Here is an 11,776-nt window from a genome sequence, read left to right on the forward strand (position 1 = left end):
TCTCTCTCTCTCTCTCTCTCTCTCTCTCTCTCTCTTTCTCTTTCATATTGTGTATTGTGCAAAGTGTAAGAGCTCCTTCTCCTTATCCATGCAAGTAGAGAGGTTGACAGCCTACACCAACACTCTTGGCTATGGAATGAAAATCCAACCAAGAGCCATGCTTCAATGCTTAATCTTGTTATCTTCTCCATCTTCATTAATATGCTATTATGTATGATATCAAGAAGAGTGATGATAACTGAGGAACAAATTCTTTCTCCTATGAAATGTTTCTTCTTCCTCTTCCCCGCCCTCATTCCCTACTAGCTCTCTCCACCTTCGAAGGTAATTGAGGTCTTGGGATAGTTAATTCTTTCCACAAAGTTTATGTTATGCTTGTGATGATGAAGCTTTCCATCTTCATTGCATCACCTAGGTCACAAGTAACGCAAAGATTGTATTGTAACAAGTCTCTCTTGATGGGAGAAACTATACAAATGCCTATTGGAGGGGGGACCGGCTCAACATAAATTTGGTCCTCAACTATTGTCATGTTCTCTAAACTCTCTCTCTCTCTCTCTCTTGCAAAAGTATTGCTCATTCCAAGTTAACTAAATGCTATGTTTATGTTGCTACCATCAATTAAGTTCACCCATTGGCTGAAAGTAGGGTTCGGTGGTACAAAAATTGTACCCATTTGGTTGTTTGCCACTTTGGTAGTTGTAGGGTTCTTGGAGGAGGGAACTTGCGGACTTTTTAAAGGTTACATTTTAAAAGGTACAATTCAAAGATTATAAGACGGAGTGCAATCATAGTTTAGCAAGGTAGAGTACGTGATAGTGGTCACACGTTTGGGACTGATTTGAACTAACTCTCTCTCTCTCTCTCTCTCTCTCTCTCTCTCTCTCTCTCTCTCTCTCTCTCTCTCTACCACGCACGAGAGCACTTTGCAGGTTGTTCACAAACACCTTTTCCATAGATCCCCTTGTGACCTTTCCTTCCTCCATGGCCCTCTACCAACATGAGGACACTAGCCCACAAATGTGCACCTAGAGCCACACCCAAAGCTTTTGAAGAGAAGCAGTCTAGGATGAAGGGGAGTTCATTCAAAACTCCTAGTAGTAGCCACAATGAGCCTCATACCAGCAAGAACAAGCATCGCAGCAGCAGTGGTACTACAGCCCCCAAAGAGAGGTAGAACATTGATCAATCAGAGATGACAGAGAGCATGGGAAAATCCTATGTTGCATAAGTGAACAGATCCACAACAAAGAAGAGGGGTAAGTACTGTTACTTTACATGGTTGGCAATGTACCATTTGGTTTGGTTGCATGTTAATTAAGGTATTGTAAGACATTATCTGCATGGTGGTTGCATGAATATGGTTGCATGTTACGTACTTTATACATTTGGAACTATAGTGGCATGTCTAATTGTTTCCTCTTGCTGTATTTTAGGGAAAACCAGAATGACCCAATACTCAACAAATTCTACTATACTATAAAAGAGTTACATGAGGAGTATGGTTTGAGTCTAGAAGGAACGGTTGCTAAGGACTTATCTAACTATGATATGCCAGATGATCAGTGTCTTACTATTTTCCAACATCGGTATCAGAAGAATGCAAAGGTCTACCTTTACCATTTGCAGCCTTCTTTCATTGATGATTGCAGACTTCTTTTTCATAAGGTGTACCAGGGTCCCCGATCATGTGGGGAGATTACAGCTAAGTTTGCTAGGGCTATGCTTTTGAGAAGTGCCATGCTGCTAAAAATGACCCAGCAAGACATAAAATTGCATGGGCAAGGTTTAGGGAGAGTGTGTTGAGCATGTGCAGTAGTAAACCTGGAGGATTGGAGAGGAAGGTGGAAAATTGGAAGATGTCTAATGGAACATTTCATGGTGGGCTATTAGGGTCCAATAGGAAGAGGCACTACACACAGGGTGCCAGCAATATGTGCAATATTGAAGAGGACAAAGTTTTGCCGTTTGAAATAGTGGTAATAGATTACATTTCTGATTTGGATGCCATTGTTCGTGGAGTTTCGACAAGCTCTATGCAGAATTTGAACAGGTTATTTGAGTTGAGGGCAAGTCTCCAACAAAAGAAAGAGAGTTTATTGAGGTTTGAGGGCTCAAAATGTTATCACCAAGAAAATTAAGGAGGATATTCTTTTGTTCGAGCAACACCTCGATCAACTACATCGGCAAGTTCCTTGTGATGTTGATGAGATAAAAGATGTGGAAGCTGATATAAATGCATTGAAATGCATCCTATGTCGACTTGAAGGCACTACGGAGATGAATAATCTTGCTCTAGAAATGGAAATTGAACATGTATTTTTACATATGGTAGCTCTTGTTCTTCAAGTTATTTTTCTCTAATTGTGCTTGTATGTAGTGCCATATTCTTGCATGTAGTTGTATGCACTTGTATGTAGTGCCATATTCTTGATAGGAACTTTTGCTACTTGTTGTGTTTTATATCTCATACTTTTTGTACAATTTCATGAACAAACTTGGGTACTATTTGAATTGTTTTGGTACTTTTGGTATATAGCTAGTTCTTCAAGAGTCCTTTGGTACATCTTGACTATTTCTTATGTACATCTGGTACATCTTGTAGGAGCATTTGGTACTTCCTATAGGAACATTTGGTACTTTTGGTATGTTATATTTGGTGCTTTCTGTTGGAACATAATATTTATATCTGTGTATTGAGATGTACATATCAGGTGCTTTTAAGTACCTTGGTTTGACCATGAGTACTTCCATTTGGTACTTCTTGAAAAATTCAATATTTTTGGGTACTTTGGAGTCCTTTTGGTACTTTCTGCAAGAACATCGTATGTATATCTGTGTGCTATGAATCGTGATGTATATTATAGGTCTTTAAGTACCATGTTTTGACCTGAGATACTTTACTTTTGGTACTTCAATATTTTTGGGAACTTTGGAGATCTCATTTTGTACTTTTTGGTACTTTAGATTTTATTGTTGAGCTTTGGGTACTTAGCATCTGGTAGTTTTATTGTTTGGAACTTTTCATACTGATTATTTGGTACCATTATTTTTTGGTACTTAACATTTGGTACTATTTACTATATACTAGATTGTTGTGCTCCTATAGGAGCATGATATACTTAACAGGTACTTTAGTATTTTCTGCTAGTTTTGCTACTTACCATATTGGTTACTGTTTTCTATTTGGTCCTTTAGGTACTATGAACATTTGGTACAATTTACTATTTGTTACATTTGGTACTATGTGTTATTTAGTACTAGTAACTGTCATGACATTTCCATATGTGACTTGCAGATGAAATGTGATGTCCTCAAGACTGAGTGTGAAGAGGATCAGATCCATAGTGAATTTTTTAGAATGATGATTGCAGAAATAAGATTCACATTATTTCCAAGGCCCCATATCAAGGATGAAGACAACACAGTCTATGCTTTAGGATCTTGTGTTGCTTGTGGGGAGTTCTTGGGCTTCAACCATGTGGTTGGTTCTTTCATGCTGGCCTGCAGGCACCAGTACCACCCTCTTTGTTTAGCTGCCACTCTGATGAAAAAAGACATTTGTGCGAAAGCTGGATGCAACGAGCGAATCTTCAAAGTGGCCAAGACTTGGGCTCACAAGGCACATGTTCAGAAGAGTAAGCAATTGTCTTGCTTCTTTTTTTGAACACAATTCTGGTTTTTCTTATCGTAAAATGTGTTTTTGTTGTTGAACTATGTAGAATACGACGTCAAAGAGGAGTATACGGACAATCATATTGCAGACAAGCACTCCAAGGCTGGACATATGTTTGATGAGGAAATGGCAAATGGTGGTAAGTTCTGTGATGTGGAGATGCACAAGGCAGCTACACACACATTCCAAGGCATGTCTAATGAAGTGCAATCAGACAAGATAGGTGAAGACAAGAAAACCAACACAGGGGCCCATGAGGGAGTAAATGACCGCAAGGAAGATCCCGACCATGAGATGCTACCAGACCAGCAGGATGTAGACAAGGACCATCCTGACAAGGACCAGCAAGTTGGAGACAAGGACCAACAAGATGGGGGCAAGGACCAAAAGGGGGAAGTAGATGATGACAAGTATTGGAGAAGAAGGATGGAGACAAGGATCCCATTATAGAGGTGGATGATACTAGTGTGAGAAAGGAGCTGCTTGAGGAATGCTTACCTTTTGATGATGTAGTGCACAAGGCCCAATTTTTGGGAGACAAGGACCCCCCTATAGGGGTTGATGTTAATGAGCATACAAAAGGTGATGATGACACTCCTCTAGCACATATATTTTGTATAAAAAAGAAGCTCTCTTGAGTGTGTGTGCCTAAGACCCATGCGTGCAAGATGTAATGCATGTGTTGTGCCACATTGTATTACCGACCTTATTTCAACCATTTGTTCTGAGCCAAATATTCCTATTAATCTCTAGTGTTTAATGAGCATTTATATGTTTTTTTTCTCTTTTGCCTATTCTTGATAGGGTTCAAAGCTTGGTGGTTAGATGAGCCTATTGTTATAGAGCGTAATGCTCCAAAGGATCTTCCTGCATCAAAGGGCATACTGATTATTCTTGATGTCAATGGGGTGATCTTGAAGAGTTGGTCTATGTTACCAAAAAATGAATGGGAACTCAAGCAAGTGTTACAAGGAATAAGTGTCAATAATTTATGTTTTTGTAAGTTGAGGCCAGGTGCCCAAGATTTCTTAGAAGGACTGGTAGCTCGAGCAAGCGTTATGATTTGGAGTTGTTGCATGAAACCTAAGCTGATACAAATCTTGAATACTTGCTTCCCAAAAGTTATGAAGAACCCAAAATTCATAAAAGGTAATGTAACTTGGAGTAATTGAGTAATAAGCTGATGTGCAGCCTTGTTTTGATTAATTCTTATATGATTTCTTTTGTATGAGTAGACTATTTCCTCAGAAGGATTGTGAGATTTGGCGGGATAGTTTAAAATGTGTTTCGTACATTGACAAGAAATTTTGGCAGAAGCCTATTTTCCTGAAGAAGTTGCGAACAGTGTGGGAAAAACACCCACAATTCAACGCTAGCAACACGATCCTTCTTGAAGACACTTGCTACAAGTCTTTGAAGAATGACTACGACAATTGCTTGCCGATCCGTTCTTTTGAGCTAGGAGTGGAGCCCGAGGGTTCCTCATATCTTGCCAAAATAGTAGAGCCTTGGTTAGTTGAGTGGATCAAAGATCCTTGCCCACTTGCCTATTGCAAGAAACACCCATTTTTTTATGTTGAAGACGATTTGTCCCCACTGGTTGCTGATTATTTTGTAGAGATGGAAGGCTATTTGTATCCGTTTGACCCCCCAAATATATGATGTATCCCAATTGGCTACTAATGTTCAGTATCCTACTATTAATATTACTACCATTTATGGTAATTTTGTTATTTCCAACTACTTGCAATGTGTACTTTTAAACTTGTTAACTTCAATTTGGTCTTCTTGAGTACTATTTTGGTAGTATACATGTTAGGCAGCACTGCAACATTTGGTTTTGTATAGTTGCAATATAAGATACCAAAATTGGTACTTCATAGTACCAAAATTACTACTTCATAGTACCAATTTTGGTAATGTGGACATTAGCCATCAAGAGAGGATGCACTAAAATATCATGTAGGTGGGTTACACTTGGTGCAGTACTAGTTTTGGTACTAGGTACTATTCATTTTTGGTACTACAACATTTGGTTCAGTAACTATTCTAAGTTATTGGGATAGGGTGATTTGCATTTTGAAGGACCTTCCTTTCATGTGTCATGTAAGGCTATGGTCATGCAAAGCTTAGTGGTTCCTTACATCAGCCAAAAAAATTTATTAACATGTAGATTTTTATTGGCTTACTATGCTTAAAAGAAAATAATATTCAAACTACGTCAGTTTCTTGCCGATCAGTCCTCTTTTTCCCTCTCTATTGTTTGTATCTCACTCTCCCTCACTACTTGCTGCTACTTGTGACATTTTGGACTGTCAAGCCTGTCTTAGTTAAAATTTTCAAGGCTTATAGACAACTAAGATTTGTATGGCCATGTCATAATGAACCTCCCTTTGTAGGATTGCACAAACCTTCCATGTCGTAAATGATCTCTCTCTAGCCTTACTGCTCAAAGCTCAATAGTTGCACGCATGTATCCGTGTTTTGTGTGTATGTGTGTGTGTGTGTGTGTGTGTGTGTGTGTGTGTGTGTGTGTGTGTGTGTGTGTGTGTGTGTGTGAGAGAGAGAGAGAGAGAGAGAGAGAGAGAGAGAGAGACCCGTTGCCTTTGTGTGTGTGTGTGTGTGTGTGTATGAGAGAGAGAGAGAGAGAGAGAGAGAGAGAGACAGAGTTGACATGCCATTTCGTTGAGGTGTTGGAGCGTTGCAAGAAGGCCTTCCACATTTGCATTGCAATACTCAAGTGCAGCGAGCTCAACGATTCAACAATAGGAGTCCAATGATTTTTTGTGGATGTCCTGCACGCATTATGTGTGTGTGTGTGTGTGTATGAGAGAGAGAGAGAGAGAGAGAGAGACAGAGAGAGAGAGAGAGAGAGAGAGATGCGACGTTATTGATTGCAAGATTTTGTGTGTGCTGAGAAATAGAGAATGGTCCATGTGATTCATCGTGTGTGTGTGTGTGTGTGTGTGTGTGTGTGTGTGTGTGTGTGTGTGTGTGTGTGAGAGAGAGAGAGAGAGAGAGAGAGAGAGAGAGAGAGAGAGGGACTATCACACTAGCATGAGAGAGAGGAGGAGGGAGAATAAGCATTGGTCTTACAATCAACAATCAACAATCAACAAAGCGACAATCAACAAAATCCACAATAAAGAATCATGAATCAACATTGACATCTACAAAATCGAGAAATAACGTAATTGAAAAATTTTGATCCGACAAGTCTAAGGCAGAAGGCGTGTAAGCCCAAGGCAAGAGCGGACCTCAACAGATAGCAAAGACCGACGACAAGAGGCAACTCTAAAAAATCTTGGCAATTTTTGAGGTCTTTATGCTAGATTTCTTGCTGTTGCCTTGGGTTGGGTTGTCTTGGGTTGACTCAAAATTCAAAGGTGAATCTCAAAAGTCATATGTGGGATTGCACAAGCATAGGTTTTTGTAAGTGCTTAAAGACAAATTAGGTTTTTTGAGACAAATCTCAAAAATTTGTAAGGGGGTTGCACTAAATCACTAAATCAAAGTGAGGCACAATACTTTCTCCCAAAAAACTCAAAAAGCTTACATATGAGAAATTTTAGGGGTAACTTTATTATATTTGAAAGCTATTACACTCCATTTCTTTACTTTGTAGGTTTTCTCACCTTCAAATCTAAAATTTAGAGATAAATTTCAAAATCTGCAGGTAAGCGATGACTTTTCAATCATTCAGCTATACTATGTTTTTTCCAAAAACTTTACAAGCAAATTTACTATATTTTATGGCTATTGCACTAACCCTCTTTGTAGCTTCTCTAAACTTTAATTTAGGTTCTTTTTACTTTGGAGATATTCTCACACACACACACAGACCCTTTTCTTTGCGCCCAATCCACTCTCTTTCTTGCTTTGTCTTGGTCTCCAGCTCTCATCCCCTCGAAGCCCTTTCCTTATGTCACGTGGCAGGGGCCTCCAAGGTGTATTAGATATAGTCAAGGAATTTGTAGGTGGGATGACACTAAACCTAGGTTTTTCTTGAGCACTTGCGTACGCAATAGTTTCTTGCTATTATTCAATAGTCCATTCTCTATAATCTTTATAATGGAGCTTGAAAAAATAGAGAAAGGTGAGGGTCTCCACGTCACCTTTTGGTTGATTTGCACGGCATGTTGGATCAACACCAAAATCGAGTTGTTGAGTCCCTATTGGTTGTCCTCCTTCCTATAGAGACATTAAAGAGCCTTCAAAAATTACATGAAGTACTCCAAATTCAATGCAAATTAATTCTTTCCCACACGGTGATGGTCACACACACACACACACAATGCACACACGTATGCGTATACGCACACGCAAGCTGTGAGGAGTACAATTTTGGGTACTATAGTTTGCACGTTGTTGAAAATAGTGGATTTGCACAATCTCTCTCTCTCTCTCTCTCTCTCTCTCTCTCTCTCTCACACACACACACACACACACACACACACACACACACACAAGTTAACACGATGTCAGGTGCACGATTTTGACTATTTCAAATTTGTAGGTGGGATTACACTAAACCTAGGTTTTTCTCAAGCCCTTGCATACACAATAATTTTTTGCTATTATTCAATAGTCCATTATCTATACTCTTTATAATGGAGCTTGAAAAATTAGACGAAGGTGAGGGTCTCCACATGTCGCTTTCTGGTTGATTTGCACGCCATGTTGGATCAACACCGAAATTCATTTGTTAAGTCCCTGCTAGTTGTCCTCCTTTCTATAGACACATTAAAGAGCCTTCAAAACTTACATGAAATATTCCAAATTCAATGCAAATCAATTCTTTCCCAATGGCTTGAAATAGTCAAAATTGTACACCTGACATTGTGTTAACATGTGTGTGTGTGTGTGTGTGTGTGTGTGTGTGTGTGTGTGTGTGTGTGTGTGTGAGAGAGAGAGAGAGAGAGAGAGAGTGAAAATCCACCATTTTTCAACAACGTGCAAACTATAGTACCCAAAATTGTACGCTTGACAACTTGCGTGTGTGTGTACGCGTGTGCATGTGTGTGTGTGTGCGTCACCATCACCGTGTGTGTCAGAGATACACACACACACACAGCACTTTGCCACTAGCAACTAGACAAAGAAATAGAAAGAATGAGGTGGGTCACCAAAATTAGAACCAAGAGCTTGATTAGGGTAGCTACTGGTGATCACATATAGGTAGATAGGCCAAGCGGTGGTGTTGTGATATTTAGCAACAATAACTTGGTTGTGAAGCAGAGTTGAATAGGGGAGAGGCACTGCTTTCTTGTGGGGAATGCTTGGTAGTAGCAAATCAAGGCAATGGGTGTCCATGGGTTTGCTCAAGACACTGAGTGTTTGGGCTGAGGAAAAAGAGTTGATGGCTTAGGTGGGAGCACCTGCAGCCGTGACTCGACATACTATATGTGTGTGTGTGTGTGTCACCATCACCGTGTGGGAAAGAATGGATTTGCATTGAATTTGGAGTACCTCATGTGATTTGGTTTTTCTCAAGCCCTTGCATACAGAATAATTTTTTGCTATTGTTCAATAGTCCATTATCTATACTCTTTATAATGGAGCTTGAAAATTAGACGAAGGTGAGGGTCTCCACATGTCGCTTTCTGGTTGATTTACACGGCATGTTGGATCAACACCGAAATTGAGTTGTTAAGTCCCTGCTGGTTGTCCTCCTTTCTATACACACATTAAAGAGCCTTCAAAACTTACATGAAGTACTCCAAATTCAATGCAAATCAATTCTTTCCCAATGGCTTGAAATAGTCAAAATTGTACACCTCACATTGTGTTCTTTGTGTGTGTGTGTGTGTGTGTGTGTGTGTGTGTGTGAGAGAGAGAGAGAGAGAGAGAGAGAGAGAGTGAAAATCCACCATTTTTCAACAACGTGCAAACTATAGTACCCAAAATTGTACGCCTGACAACTTGTGTGTGTGTGTATGCGTGTCTGTGTGTGTGCGTCACCATCACCGTGTGTGTCAGAGATACACACACAACACTCTGCCACTAGCAACTAGACAAAGAAATAGAAAGAATGAGGTGGGTCACCAAAATTAGAACCAAGACCTTGATTAGGGTAGCTACTGATGATCACATATAGGTAGATAGGCCAAGCGGTGGTGTTGTGATATTTAGCGACAATCCTTGGTTGTGAAGCAGAGTTGAATAGGGGAGAGGCACTGCTTTCTTGTGGGGAATGCTTGGTAGTAGCAAATGTGTGCTCAAGGCAATGGGTGTCCATGGGTTTGCTCAAGACACTGAGTGTTTGGGCTGAGAAAAAAGAGTTGATGGCTTAGGTGGGAGCACCTGCAGCCATGACTCGACATACTATGTGTGTGTGTGTGTGTGTGTGTGTGTGTGTGTGTGTGTGTGTGTGTGTGTGTGTGTGTGAGAGAGAGAGAGAGAGAGAGAGAGAGAGAGAGAGAGAGAGGGACTTTCCTTGGTAACCTGGTAGCCCTTCAAAAGTGACCCCAGATCCTGGCACCAACCAAAACTTATCTTGCTTTACCAATAGAGGGTCATGAAAAGCATGTTTATTGGCAAGTCATGGTTTTGATAGCATGGCACAACAAAATCAAGCTGGTAGAAATATGATACATTGTTGCTGGTTGATTAGCAAGGAGATATGGGAACTTTGAATTTATTAGAATTTGTGTGAAGAATGAGTCACTCGCAACCATTTGACTAAAAATACTCCATGTGCTCATTAAGAGAGAGAGAGAGAGAGAGAGAGAGAGAGAGAGAGAGAAGGCATAGCTATGCATTGTTATCTTGCTAGAGTGAGTTCCAAGGACTATAGTTCCATTCTCCACACACGTGGGCGAGCACACACACACACACATACCTACCTATATATGTCCCCGTGTGTGGTGTGTGTGTGTGTGTGTGTGTGTGTGTGAGAGAGAGAGAGAGAGAGAGAGCACACACACTCACATACTTATGTCTTTGTGTGTGTATGTGTGTGTGTGTGTGTGTGTGTGTGTGTGTGTGAGAGAGAGAGAGAGAGAGAGAGAGAGCACACACACTCACATACTTATGTCTTTATGTGTGTGTGTGTGTGTGTGTGTGTGAGAGAGAGAGAGAGAGAGAGAGAGAGAGAGATCTCCAATTTCCGTAATTTTCTTGGCCGCAGCAACGCACGGGTCACATACTAGTACTATATATGAAGCACCTTAAATTTTTCAAGGAAGAAGAGACTCTCCATATGTCACTCAGTGCATATATGTCACTCACTGCATGACTCCATAGAAAACTTTGCAACACAAAAGTGAAGGGTTAGATTTAAAATGCAAAAGTAAAGGGTAGCATTGTAAGAAGTGAGAGGCTTTTCAGAATGTAAAGTCAATAGACTCTCTACTTTCTACTTTGCATAGAATAAATGTTTCACTTTGCATCTACTAACATACTATGGCGGAAGCCTTCCTATGCCACGTGTCGAGTTCTGCGACGTGAAGGCGTGCGACAAAAAAAAAATGAAGGCTGCGAATATAGCGTTGGTGGTGGCTCTAGGTAGCTTTGAAGTACGCATTGAAGTACAAGCGCTGGCGGAAGGGAACCTCACTAGCCACTACCTCATTAGCACCTCATGAACGTAGTCTTTCCCTGCTCTGCGTGAAGTACGAGAGAGAGAGAGAGAGAGAGAGAGAGAGAGAGAGAAGAGAAGAAGAAGAAGAAGACGCAGGAGGCTCTTGGTACGTTTCTCTCTGTCATGCTTTTCATGTTCAGCGCTCTCTCTCCCTCTCCCTCCCCCGCCGGGCGGCTATGCATGGACTGAGGGTACTCTCTCTCTCTCTCTCTCTCTCTCTCTCTCTCTCTCTCTCTCTCTCTCTCTCTCTCTCTCTCTCTCTCTCCCCCCCCCCCCCCGGGCGGCTATGCATGGACTAAGGGTACTAAGCAGTCGGCAGCCAACAGATTCAAGGACGCAAGTTTGAGCATACTAGCAAGCAGTCGGTAGCGGAGGGGCCGTAACAGATTCGACGAGGACGCATATGCATGGACTGAGATGACAAGCCCGATTGCAGCCTTCATTCGCGAGGACGAATCCCCATATGCTCAAGAATCCAAGTTCCTCCGGCTCTACGAGGTCCGCCATGAAAACTCTCT

The sequence above is a fragment of the Adiantum capillus-veneris genome, chromosome 7, assembly GCF_014529385.1.
Source record: "Adiantum capillus-veneris isolate H3 chromosome 7, ASM1452938v2, whole genome shotgun sequence".
Taxonomy (NCBI): Eukaryota; Viridiplantae; Streptophyta; class Polypodiopsida; order Polypodiales; family Pteridaceae; genus Adiantum; species Adiantum capillus-veneris.